We start from the raw sequence: 12014 nt of genomic DNA, 5'->3' as shown, positions 1-12014 counted from the left end.
ACCTTTGCCTCGACCGAAACGTTAGCACACCACAAATGAATAATTGATCGTCTACACCCATGAGGTTTTTTCTTTGTCGCTTCATTACATTCTACGACCAAGAAATGTTACATATAGTCAATATCCACCACAGCGGAAAAAAGCAAACAGAAACTTACCAGGTTGTTGAGAGTGAAGACATTCATTTATCTAGTTATTTAGGAACCATTTTATTACAAGTAATTAATCAAAAATTGAATTAATCAGGCGGAAAAAATCCGTTGACAACTTGTTGCGAATCAAATTGGCGACAAAGAGAAATACCATGTTGGATAAATACGTAGGACGACGACTCGGTATCATGAACAAGATTCTAGGGAAAGATAAATTATTTTCTGTTCGAAACTAGATTAAAATAAATATTGCTAAAGTTCTTAGTATCAGATCTAAGGTCAACTGAGCCTTATTCTCCAACAATGTTACACATTTCTAAAATGAAACGTTTTCTGAAGTCAGTTTCGTGGTGGAGGATACTAACAGCAGAGAAATTGAAACTATGGTTATGTTCTAATTTGTGTTTTATTAGGGCTATTTTTCGTATGAATCACTTATTGTTAATATTACGTTGTGACATCATTTTCGGTTGTAAAATATGTTTCTTTCAGTAAAACATTTCTAGTCTGAGGAGGACCTATCTGCAGTAGAAGCGAAACGAGCTTCTCGTTCAGTTTTTTTTTTATTATTGACCTGATGACGCCGATAAATTTTTTTCTTCTTATACTGTTTGCGTCCGCTTAACTCGTATATTTATTACACCTATTACCATGAGTGTTAAGCATATGAACAATAGCACACAGATTCAACTTTGTGTGGTTATATCCGCACGTGTGATCTGTACACGTGTAAGCACCTAGCGAATAGGTGCGAACTTCCATTCTTGTAAATGCAGCAATTAATAGTTGACGATAGACGTGCGCTGGCGTTAAAAATATTCTGGTGTTGTTTTGCGTTTCCTGATATATCTGACTTTATAATTGAGCAGGCATACAATTTAAATGATGAACATACCTTAGATGCTCGGCGATATTTTCGATTAGAAGTTAAACAGCGCAATATTACTAATTGCATTAGCAATAACTTACCGGAAACAGATGGTGTCGACTTAAACCGTTACTTGTTGTTGGATTAGATCAATACCTTTACCTATTTCGTTCTCTGTTCGTTACAGGCAGCTTACTCCGCGAGAGTTCTGGCTCGGTAAGCTGCAATCTACGTCAACTAAAGTTTCAAATCTTTTACTCACGATAGCTCAGGAAATTCCCCGACTACATGTGCTACGTTTATGAATCGATAATAACTGCGTTATATGAGTTCGTTATGCTACTACTATGGTGTAAGAAGCAAGGTGTGCTCCATAGAGGACCAATTTTCGTAAAAGCTCACGAATTCCGCCAGTGGACATCACGGCAAGTCAAAGTGAGGCTGCAGGGCAGGTGCATGCACGCGTACACATTATAACATAACCTTAACTACACATTGATAAACGCACAAACAAACGTAGTGGGTCACGAATCGCGTTAACTCGCATCGTTTCACAAATTCGATAAAATCTTCAGTTGTTCGGTTAAGGGCTGTAAGAATCATGGTGGCATCTGCAGAGGTAAAAGTATTCACATTTTCACTATACATGGATTGAAGACTTCATTCAACGTTTCATATGTAACATTCTAATCTACCTTGGAATCTTCTAATAATTCTGAATTGACTGCCTTTTGTGACGTCAATCGGTTGCACTTTTCTATTGGTTAGTCCGAAAAGCTGCGCTGTAGGGCACCTAATTCTTCACACCATGGCTACTACCGGCCGAAGTGTTTCTTCCTTCGTGTACTCACGCATAGCTTTTACTGGTATGCTACTGCAATATGTTTGTCTTTATTTCTTGATCCATATTTGACGCTTCACACGAAATAACATCGTTCCATCTCTTTGGCAACTGTTCTTTGATTAGAAATTGGGATTCAAGATTTTAACATTTTCCTGTAGTTATTTTAATAAATAAGTTCCCATTACAGCTTACATTTGTAATTTCTGACACTCATTTCAATTTTTAGTTTAATGTTTACCACCGTTGCGACCAAATTGTTTTGGATTAGAACTGCGACAAAACGGTTAAAACGATTATTGGTTTAATTTTTTTTTTATCTAGGTTTAAAACTATCCTAAAATGTATTAAAAATTGGAGAGTGAACTATCTGCTACGTGGTGAATGATAGTGATCACAATGAGCGGCTGTCGATGATCGCATCCATACTAATCGTAAGCGGCGACCTTATTATGGCCTATTTCGAATCGTAACCCGTCGACTACGCGCACGTACGAGGAATCAAAGGAAGTGAGAGGAAGTTACATTAAAGTGTTGAACGTTTTGTTGTAGAATTGATTTATTGTCAAAGATATGGCGCGCGCAATGAGAAGACGTGAAGGTGGAAAAAGGGAAGAGAGGTCTTTTAGATGTTGTCCGAATGAATGATGATTTCAGAGTGGAATATGGGGGAAGGATACGAAGAGCTAGCTAGTTGCAGTGCAGGAGTAGAGGGAGCATTCTGCTGATGCGGTATGAAAACTGAGGCAGTGGGGTAATGATGAGAAAAAGATACAGGGTATAAGGCAGCTGTAGGAGTGTGAGAAAAGTATCTAATGTCTGGAGGACGTGATATATCTATCTAGAATTTTTTTTTAATAAATTATTATGACGAATAATTTTTTTTTTTTTAATGTCATGGATAGAGTTTGACTGTCGAAAAGGCGAGCACCAAGAGTAATATTTTTTCTTCAGTTCAGTCATTTTTTAAATCGTATGATTCTGGTTTTGCGCAAATAAGGGGAACCTAGACTGCAACGACTTCGTTGTCGATATGACGTTTACGGGCATATTTGCAGTGACTATCAACCACACATTCTCCGAGAACGGCATCGGGTAGTGAGACGAAATGCATTCGCCCCACATACCTATGAGGACTCCCATTTTTAGTACAATGGACTGTGAATATCTGTTTTGATTTTATATAATAACGAGACATATGTAAACAACGGGAAGGTTAAGAATTGGATTCAGTAATCATAAGAAAATGGACAAGCATACAAAAAATACAACAAGAACGATGATAACTATGACAGTTACATCAGATATTGATTTAAATAAATAAAATATAAATAACCATAGAAATCTTTTAATCATTCATGCCATTGAATTTTACTTTTCTAACTCTCTGATCATATAAATATATGGACATCATCTATTTCGTTACATTTAAAATTACATACTCATATATTCATTCACACAATCATACACAAGGTAAAATACGGTTGTTTAGCTAATTAGTTCTTTTGTATCAATTGTTTTTTATATTGCTATTTATTTGTGAATTTCTAATTATTCTTAACAGTTTTTTTTTTTTATTAAATTAACGGTTTTATCACTTATCCATGAAGTTTGACCCAACAGGTTCCGTTATTGATGTAAAATCCATTTATGGTGTTCTTTCTGTTGTGCGTCTTGTCAGACCGTTCCTGTGAGATGTTCGTTTTTAAAGATTAGTGTGCAAATTAGTTTTAAATTATATAAATGACGTATTAAATCTTGCACCACTACGAGGAATTAAATGGGTGCGTATAATCAGTTGTGAGTCGTAAAGTTTAGCGCACACATTTATAATTACGTATTATCGTCATAGGTCAAATGCCTATTGGTAAATAGATTTCATGGAAAAATGTTTTATACGAAAATTTTGTTGCTTAGAAAGGATATCACATGGCGCTAACAATTACTTTCTTAGTGAACTCAGTAAGGAGATATCAAGGCCATCTTAAATTTTCGTTCCCAATTTGAATTCTTTCGGATATTTTGAAAAGTAGTTGCCATTTTTCTACCTTACTAAACGGCTGACAAAGATGGGTCCAATTTTAACCGTACGAGTAGTGCAGAAGAACGGCCCAATCGATGAAACTACACATCAGAAGCTCCATATTTAGAGGGAAAACGTTAGGAGCGTTAGGAGTTTTGGCCAAATCCGTGATGCAGAGGTCCGATATTCTTCCCGTAAGTACGCTGAGAAAAGTTTCATTTGTTATAGTTAGGTACTAGGAAATTGTAATAGAATTGGTATCGTTGCAACAACGGCTTAAATATTGTTGGTATTACAAGAAAACCTGATACAAATAACTATTTATTGTAATTGTAGTTGTCAATAACAGATTTTCTGGTTGCTGCAATATTAAATATGTTTATCAAGTTGACTACATTTTTTAAACTCAAATAAGCCTTTAACTTCTATTTACTATTGCAGTAGTTTTAAATTAGCGAAATAATAACAAGAAAATATGGTACAAGAGACCATAATAAAAAACGATAGCTACGCATACTTGATCTTCTGATTACGGCAACAAAACGGATTTTCATTTGTACCCGGAATAATATTTTTCGGTTATGGTGTACAATGAAAATAGTTACAGAATGTATAGTGAGCACAACCGAAGAGTTCTCTCGGTGAAGGTAGTTGTTAGGCACCACATCTGAACGTCATCCTGACAACTCTAAGGCTTTCTCCAAAAGCATTTCCTGCAAAACTTAATTATTTTTGGCATAGCGTCTCATATATGACACACCTTTTTTGAATCGGTTATTCTAAATTTACATTCAATTTTTGAGATATCGCTGTCATTTTTTTTGCATAACCAGAGTTCTAAGATGTCAATCTCGATGTTTTAAAAAGGATTATGAAGATTCCGCGAACATAGTGAATACTATAAATAAACAAACGGGTGAAAATGCATGTTTTCAAAGAATAAATGTAATTGTGGGACGGTTATGGAGACTAGAAAAGTGGAACTCGGTAATATTGGGTTTTTGGGGTCGCTAAAAATAAATTTGATGAAAAAATTTCAAAATTCCAAATGGCAGATTCAATATGGCGGGATAAAAATACAAGTGTTGATCCAATTCGCTTGAAATTTGTTACTCGAGGATTCTCGGGGTCGCTGAAAACAAATCGGACGTCGGAATTTCAAAATTTAAAATGGTGAATCCAATATGGCGTACTGAAAATATAAAAATTCATGCCATTCGCTCATATTAGATCGACAAATTTGGATTTTAGAAAATTGTCAAATCTGAACCCATTTTTGAAACCAGCTACCTCGAGAACCCATAACACATCCACTTTCACGGAATTTGGCTGTGAGAAAAAATGTATACTTCAAAGAGTTAAATAGATATACATATCCTAAGGTATTTGGCATTTCAACTTGAAATGGTACACCTTGTACAAGCACAACGTGTAGAGATTTTTTCATACTTTTCCCGACTATATTATCTTTTTCTTATTTTTGTGTTCTGCATACCTATGCAACATGTGTGTATGATGACAAGAAAATGCCTCTTACCTTTCATTTTGTCTGTTCAATTTTCTGGCTCTCTGTATTCGCCTGGAATATGCAAGGGCTTGTCCTTCGCATGAATCGAGTCGCAGGGCATAAGGTACAAGGTGGTTAACGATCAACACGTACCCAGCATCCGTTTAGAGCGCTTGCGCGTAACGCTAAGATATGACGTAACCAACGCACCCCGGCTGTACCTCTACCGCGCCATTATACGCGTATAACCCACCTCATCGTGGGTGATGATTTTTTTTACTTCGTCTTTTATTTTCATCTAAAATCTTCCCACGAAAAATTTCATCTTTTTTCGCGATAAAGTTGCTTCTGCAGAGCAATTTTGGATTCCTCATATTTTCATGTATAAATCGTATGGAGTTCTTAAGAGGTGCATGTGCTTTACTTATTCCCTACATTTCACGTATTTCCTCGATTTTAAAGCAACTCGAGAACGCGATTCAATTGCCAACACTTTTAGAATTCGCTAAATCATTCTTGTACGTATTCTTTTATTTTTCAGTGTGTGAGTGTGCCAGTTTTTTTCGGTTGAAAACGCCTTTTCCCGTTGTGCGACTTTTTTTTGTGAATTTAGGTATTACAATAAGTAGGCAGGCATGAAAATCAGGACTGTCTGTAGCAGCAGTGATAGTTTGATGTTTTACTTTTCCAAGTGGTTATACGTATATGCTTTAAATATACAGTATGAACATGGATTTTTTAAAACAAATTTTCATAGATTCAAGATTCACAAATATTCAAAATCTCATGATATGTTAATAAGGTTCAAAGTATCATTACGAATACGAATTTAGGTGTAAGGTAAGTGTACCAGTTACTGAACCGGTCCCAATTATTGACCTTTTTTGGTTTCATCTGTTTGATTTGTAGGTCTTCAACTACCAAAAAATAAATTTATAGTGTTTAACGCTCTAGCAATTGGTCTTAGTCATCGAGAAATTCACCGTTAATTTTTAATTTTGAAAAATAAAATGGTCAATAATTGGGTCAAAAGGCGACAATAATTGGTACACTTACCTTAAGCAGATCTTGGAGAGATTTATAGGACTGAAAAAGATTCCGTAAATATGCTGTGTAAGAAGTTGCTTCATCAGTAGGTGGTTAACTTTGTGGCAGAGAAGTGGCATATAAAACTCCGTATCTAACTTTGAGTGAGTTTTCAAATTGAAAAATAAATTCAACAACCCCTTCATAGATGTTGAGTGAGTTTTTCTCAAAATTCCAGTCTCAATAATTACATGGGAAAAGAATTGAACACAGAGAACAATATTTCAATCATAACTACGGAGTTATTTTTCGACGTGATGGACTGTTCTGTATTGAAAGTCTGAGAATTCAATCATGAAATCGAAAAAGCTGGAAAATGAAAAGTAGAAATATCGATGATTGGATAAAATTAGAAGCATGCTTGATTACTTCAACTGTCTTATTTTAACCAATAATCATAGAATCATTTTCTGGTGGGTCGCTATAGCATTTCAAATAAATTTCATTCCAGAAAGTTCAAAATTTTTTATCGAAATGCAGGTATAAATGTCAAATAAATAATAAATCACACACGTGGTTATACAATGTCAATAATATTGAATATGTCATTTACTGTGGACAAGTTACTTATAACTAGTGTTGGAGGTTTTTTGAATTAATTATATTCTGTATATATTTGAAAGAAAGAAAATTGCTAATTAAAATCAAATAAAATTATAAAAATTTCAATTACAAGTTACAAATGTAATTAGTATCGATTTTTTTCTAATTGTTAGCAAAATTTGAGATATCAGGCTTCAATTTTCTGCAAATTACATTTTGCAAATTTTGCAAAAAACAATAAAGAGTTTACGCGAAAGTTAGTGCGAGTCTAAAACAAGCTGCAAGTTCAACCTTGCAAATTGCCCCCTGTAGTAAAAAATTCACAATTAACTACTCATTACATTGTGAATTTGTAATAAAAATGCTTTTAATTACTCTATACTGTGAGCATTTGTAATAAAAATCCATTTAATTATTTATTACTTTGTGCAGTTGTCATTAAAATTCATTCGATTACTAGTAACTTTGAGTATTTACTATTTAGTATTGCATTTGTGTAATTTAAGTGCATTCATGTGATTTAATTACATTCCCACAAAATTTTTGGAACAATATTTAGTAAAATTAATTACATTTTATTCTCAGCATCAAAGTCAACTCAAAAGTCAGTCACATTTTATTGGGGTGACCCAAAACTCATTGGAATTATTAATACTTACAGGGAATGACTCATATATACTCGAAAAATTAGCCGTCCATGAATCACTGTCTCTGTGTGGGGTGCGGGTAAAAAATCAGAAAAACCAAAAATTAGAATTATCATAATTCCGAACATAGATGTATCGAAAACTCACAGTCACGAAAGAACAAAGTGGTGAATCTTCATTAAGTCAGAAATAATGGAATTAGAATACAAAGGTATCGAAATTTGAAGTTATAGAATTTAGAATACACAACTGGTGAAAATCCCAAAAGGCCATTAGCAGAATGAGGCAAATGGAATTGCTCACAAACACAAATAAATAACCTTCAGATGGATCATAAAGTAGAATTTTCATCTATTCGAATTCATAAATACGAAGGCTCAAGAATCAGAATGGTTAGAACTTCGAGTAGTACCTAATCTCATAGAAAGCTCGGAATATAGAATTGCAGTATATCAGAATCATCAGAATGAAGAATCGCAATATATCAGAAGAGTCAACTCATATCATATCAGATGCCAAGAAATATAAGTTTATGATATCAAAAGTCGTATTTATTCTTTTAATGACATAAAAATATTGCAGATGAAAAGATACACCTTATGCACCTGCATAAAATTCGAGATTCTGACACTCCTATCTGATTGTTAGTTAACCATTTTATGCACACATCTTTTCTTACATGCGATTCAGTCTAAATTTTGCTTACCTGGTGTGTTGGGGTCGCTGATTACGAATCCGAACTCGAAATTTTATAATACAAAATGGCGGATCCAATATGGCGGATGAGAATTCTAAAAGTTATTTCGTTTCGATAAAACTTAGTATGGAATGGTTTTTAAACTCGTTGATTACGAATCTGTGTTTAAAGGTCAAGAATTCAAATTGGCGGATCCAAGACGGTGGACGTAAATTCTAAAAGATATTTCATTTTGATAAAACTTAGTATGAAATGGTCAATCAGGTAGGGCAACGTAATTTGAAATAAGTATCCATTGCAAATATGTGAAAACCTGAGCTAAATGCTAGCCCGAAGATATTGTTATTCAGCTTGTTCGCGACGTGAGCAGTTTATAAGTCAGCAAATAAAAACAGGCACATCGTTGGCCACACTTCAAAGGCCTAACCCAACAGCTTTAACAACTCACAGTTCTCCAGTTGCGTTGCATTCTTTTTTCATTATTAAGTATTGAGAAAAGAACTTATTTGATTCTGTATATAAAACATTTTACAAGGCAAAATAGATTAGTTGGATAGACTCAGAATGTGAAATTCTGGTGTTAAGCCATCTGATCGGTTACGTTCGGAATACTGATCTTTTTGAATTGTACGATTCTGAATAATGACCCTTCTACATTCTGTATATCTGTTTTCTGCCGTTTCTAGATGATGAAGTTCTATTTTTTACTTTTATAATATTTGGACATTTGAGAATATGAAACTTTCTACAAATTCATTCTCTAGAACATTGACTCTATACATTATTAAATTCTGTACTTCTGAATTCTTGGATTAACGTTCTCTGAAGTCAGTGGGTTCGGACAATAGAGCCCTCTACTAAATACATTTTAGGTAAACTGCAGCTTTTTATTGGGCACTATTCAGAACTTAAAATTTCTGATAGTGTCTGTTCTCACATATGTTTTATTCGAGTTTATTAAATTCGGAATTCTGGACATTCTGATTGTCGGTTTTTCTGATTTCTTACCCCCACCCACTACTCGATGCCATAATGGCCACTTAGAATCCGGTGTATTTGGTAATCTCAGTAATAAACCCTAGATACCTCGAAATCCTCTTTTCTCAACCCTTTCAAGCATACATTTTTCCTTACGTGCGATTTACTTGAAATTTTGCATGCATGAGTTTTTAGGGTCACTGATTACAAACATGAACTCTATATTAGAAAACTCCAAATGGCGGTCCCAATATGGCGGACAAATAAAATCAACAAGAAGATAAATTTGTTGGTACTTATTAAGTTCGTGTAAAAATGCGCATTCGAATTTTAATTGTGGATCAGCGGAAAAGTACGAATTCCGACCATTTGTTTACATGTGTTATTTTTGCTTAAAAAGATTGATGAGTTTTATATTTTTTTAAATCTAGAAATATTTTGGGGACCGTGTGAAACGAAAAAACTTGGCAGTTATTAGCAAAAAAGTAGTTTTAATAAATGAACAGCTGCAAAAAAAGGTATGACGCTGAGCGGCCCAGGGTGAATTGAAAGATTAAGACATGTTGAGGTAGAGATTGATGCATGGTAATGCTACGGTGTAAATGATTGTGATCCCGACGAGCGGCTATCAATGATCGCACCCACATCCAGTCGTGATGTTGTTACGGTTTATTTCGGATTCGCAACCCGTCGACTACGTGCACGTACGAAGGATAAGAAAAAATAAGAGAAACTTGTATTCAGGAGTTGACTGTTTGAGTACATAATTGATTTATTGTACAAGATATGAAGAGTACAATAACAAGATGTGCAGGGGGAATTAGAAAACGAGAGGGAGGTGAATTTAGATGTTGCCCGAATGAAAGATGAATTCAGAGTATGAATATATGGGGGAAGAATGCAAGGGCTTAGGTGTAGGAGTATTCTGCTGATGCGATATGGGAACCAAAGCAGTAGGGTGGTGATCAGAAGATGCAAGGTATAATGTAGCTTGTAAAGAAAAGTGTGGGAAAAGAATCTGAAGTCTAAAGGTCGTAACGATAAAGTTTCAAAAAATATCTGGATTTAGCTGCAGCAGATTACTATAACCTTAAATCGACTGAAAACTAGCTACAAATACTTTGGTGTTTCCTTCAATTCTCCGAACTTCTATTGGCCGGGTAAATTGTAGCACTCTGATACATACCTTGGATCTTTGAACAAGTTTGATTAAACAAACAATGACATTCGTTACCACTTCTATTCAACTTAAACATCGTAACAGATATTCCATCCCCAATTATACAATTAATCTTCTCTTATTCTAACTCTCAAGTTATCGTTGAAAGTTTCAGATCAATACTGAAGCCACAACACACTATTCCGCTTCTTGAATTAGGCATGACATGTTTCTATTTAATTTCTAAACTGTGGGATGGTACCAGAAAGACGTGAATTAACTGTAAATGTAGGGTAACTAATAAACCGGGATAAGTGCGTAAAAAAGTTACTTTGTACTTTTTTTTTGTTTTCGTTCGCGTAAGGTCAATTCATAATTTCCTCGGTTTGTGTGCTGAAGCCTCGGAAGGAACCGATTAATTCGTCGAATCTTTAAAAGCTCGTGAATATTCCATTGCGCTTCCGAAAACAATAGCGTCCTGGAGATCTGCTCCTCTAAAGGTCATTCTGGTATTAGTTTCTTATCCCCCTTTGATTTCAACATTCATGTAGATGCATCAGTCCAGAATCCGTTCTTTTGTTCCATCTTTATGCACGTTAAACATAAGTGTATATGACGTATGCATATCCCGATAAGAATGTTTCGTTGCCTTATACGTGAATACAATGAGACATGTAAGCACAGTTCGTACACAGTGCATCATTTATCTGTTCTCTGTGCAGATTCATACTGCAAAAATTAAACTTTTTCAACCCATTCACTTTTTTGTACACCGTAGTGTACAATCTTGATTTTCATTTTTATTTACGATTTTATCGAGACATATTGCATGATAAATAATTGTCAAGTATATGAAATAGGGATAAAATTTTCTGACAAATTGATTGTCGCTATTGATTCTGTACAATTATTTTCATATCGTAAGAAAAACGTAATTTAAAAAAAAAATCAATTTCTGAAACATGTCCAAAAAATCTCCAAATCGTTCAAAAAGTATTTCTTTACTCAAATGAAAGCATTTTGAATCAATACTTTCATTTGAAAGTAGATGGGTTGATTGGTTTAAATTGATTCAGGTTAGTGTTATACACAATAGTGTTTGCGCTAGTGTGTTTTCGTTTTGATCAAAGCATCAAGGCTGTGTGGATCAAGATATTAAAAATACAATACGTACAACAAATATGTCAGTGGAAAAAGTAGATTGTAAACGAATGAAATTGATGCGGGATGCTCACAGACTGTGATTAAATAAGTTGACTGAAAAACTGATTAAAAATTTTAGGATTACATAGTTGACATAAGACGGTGAACTTGAAGGCTGAATGTTGAAATATAGTTTAAATTAACGTGCGACCATAGTCGAACTAGAATATTTTTGTACGTGGCTGCAAGTCACGGAAGGCTGATTTTGATAAAGAGATGTGGAGAATGCGTCACCTGAAAACTTGAATACTGACTGATGGAAGGAAATGAGAAATAAAAGGTATTTCGCGGAGGAAATGTACGAAGAAAC

At 34.5% G+C, this 12014-nt stretch overlaps 1 protein-coding gene and 1 long non-coding RNA gene across 8 annotated transcripts in view; one reads left to right on the top strand and one right to left on the bottom strand.

Annotated features, from left to right (window-relative positions):
* LOC124306338 (two pore potassium channel protein sup-9) overlaps window positions 1-12014 on the top strand; it is an 817624-nt gene that overhangs the window by 221667 nt on the left and 583943 nt on the right. The window lies entirely within an intron of this gene.
* Window positions 3450-4556, bottom strand: LOC124306420 (uncharacterized). The gene is made up of 3 exons (XR_006908608.1): window positions 4490-4556; window positions 3910-4087; window positions 3450-3549 (listed from the first exon to the last, which is right to left on the bottom strand). It is a non-coding gene; the product is annotated as an uncharacterized LOC124306420 (long non-coding RNA).

Source organism: Neodiprion virginianus, chromosome 1, assembly GCF_021901495.1.
Source record: "Neodiprion virginianus isolate iyNeoVirg1 chromosome 1, iyNeoVirg1.1, whole genome shotgun sequence".
NCBI classification, from domain to species: domain Eukaryota; kingdom Metazoa; phylum Arthropoda; class Insecta; order Hymenoptera; family Diprionidae; genus Neodiprion; species Neodiprion virginianus.
This window is presented reverse-complemented; position numbering and strand designations above follow the sequence as displayed.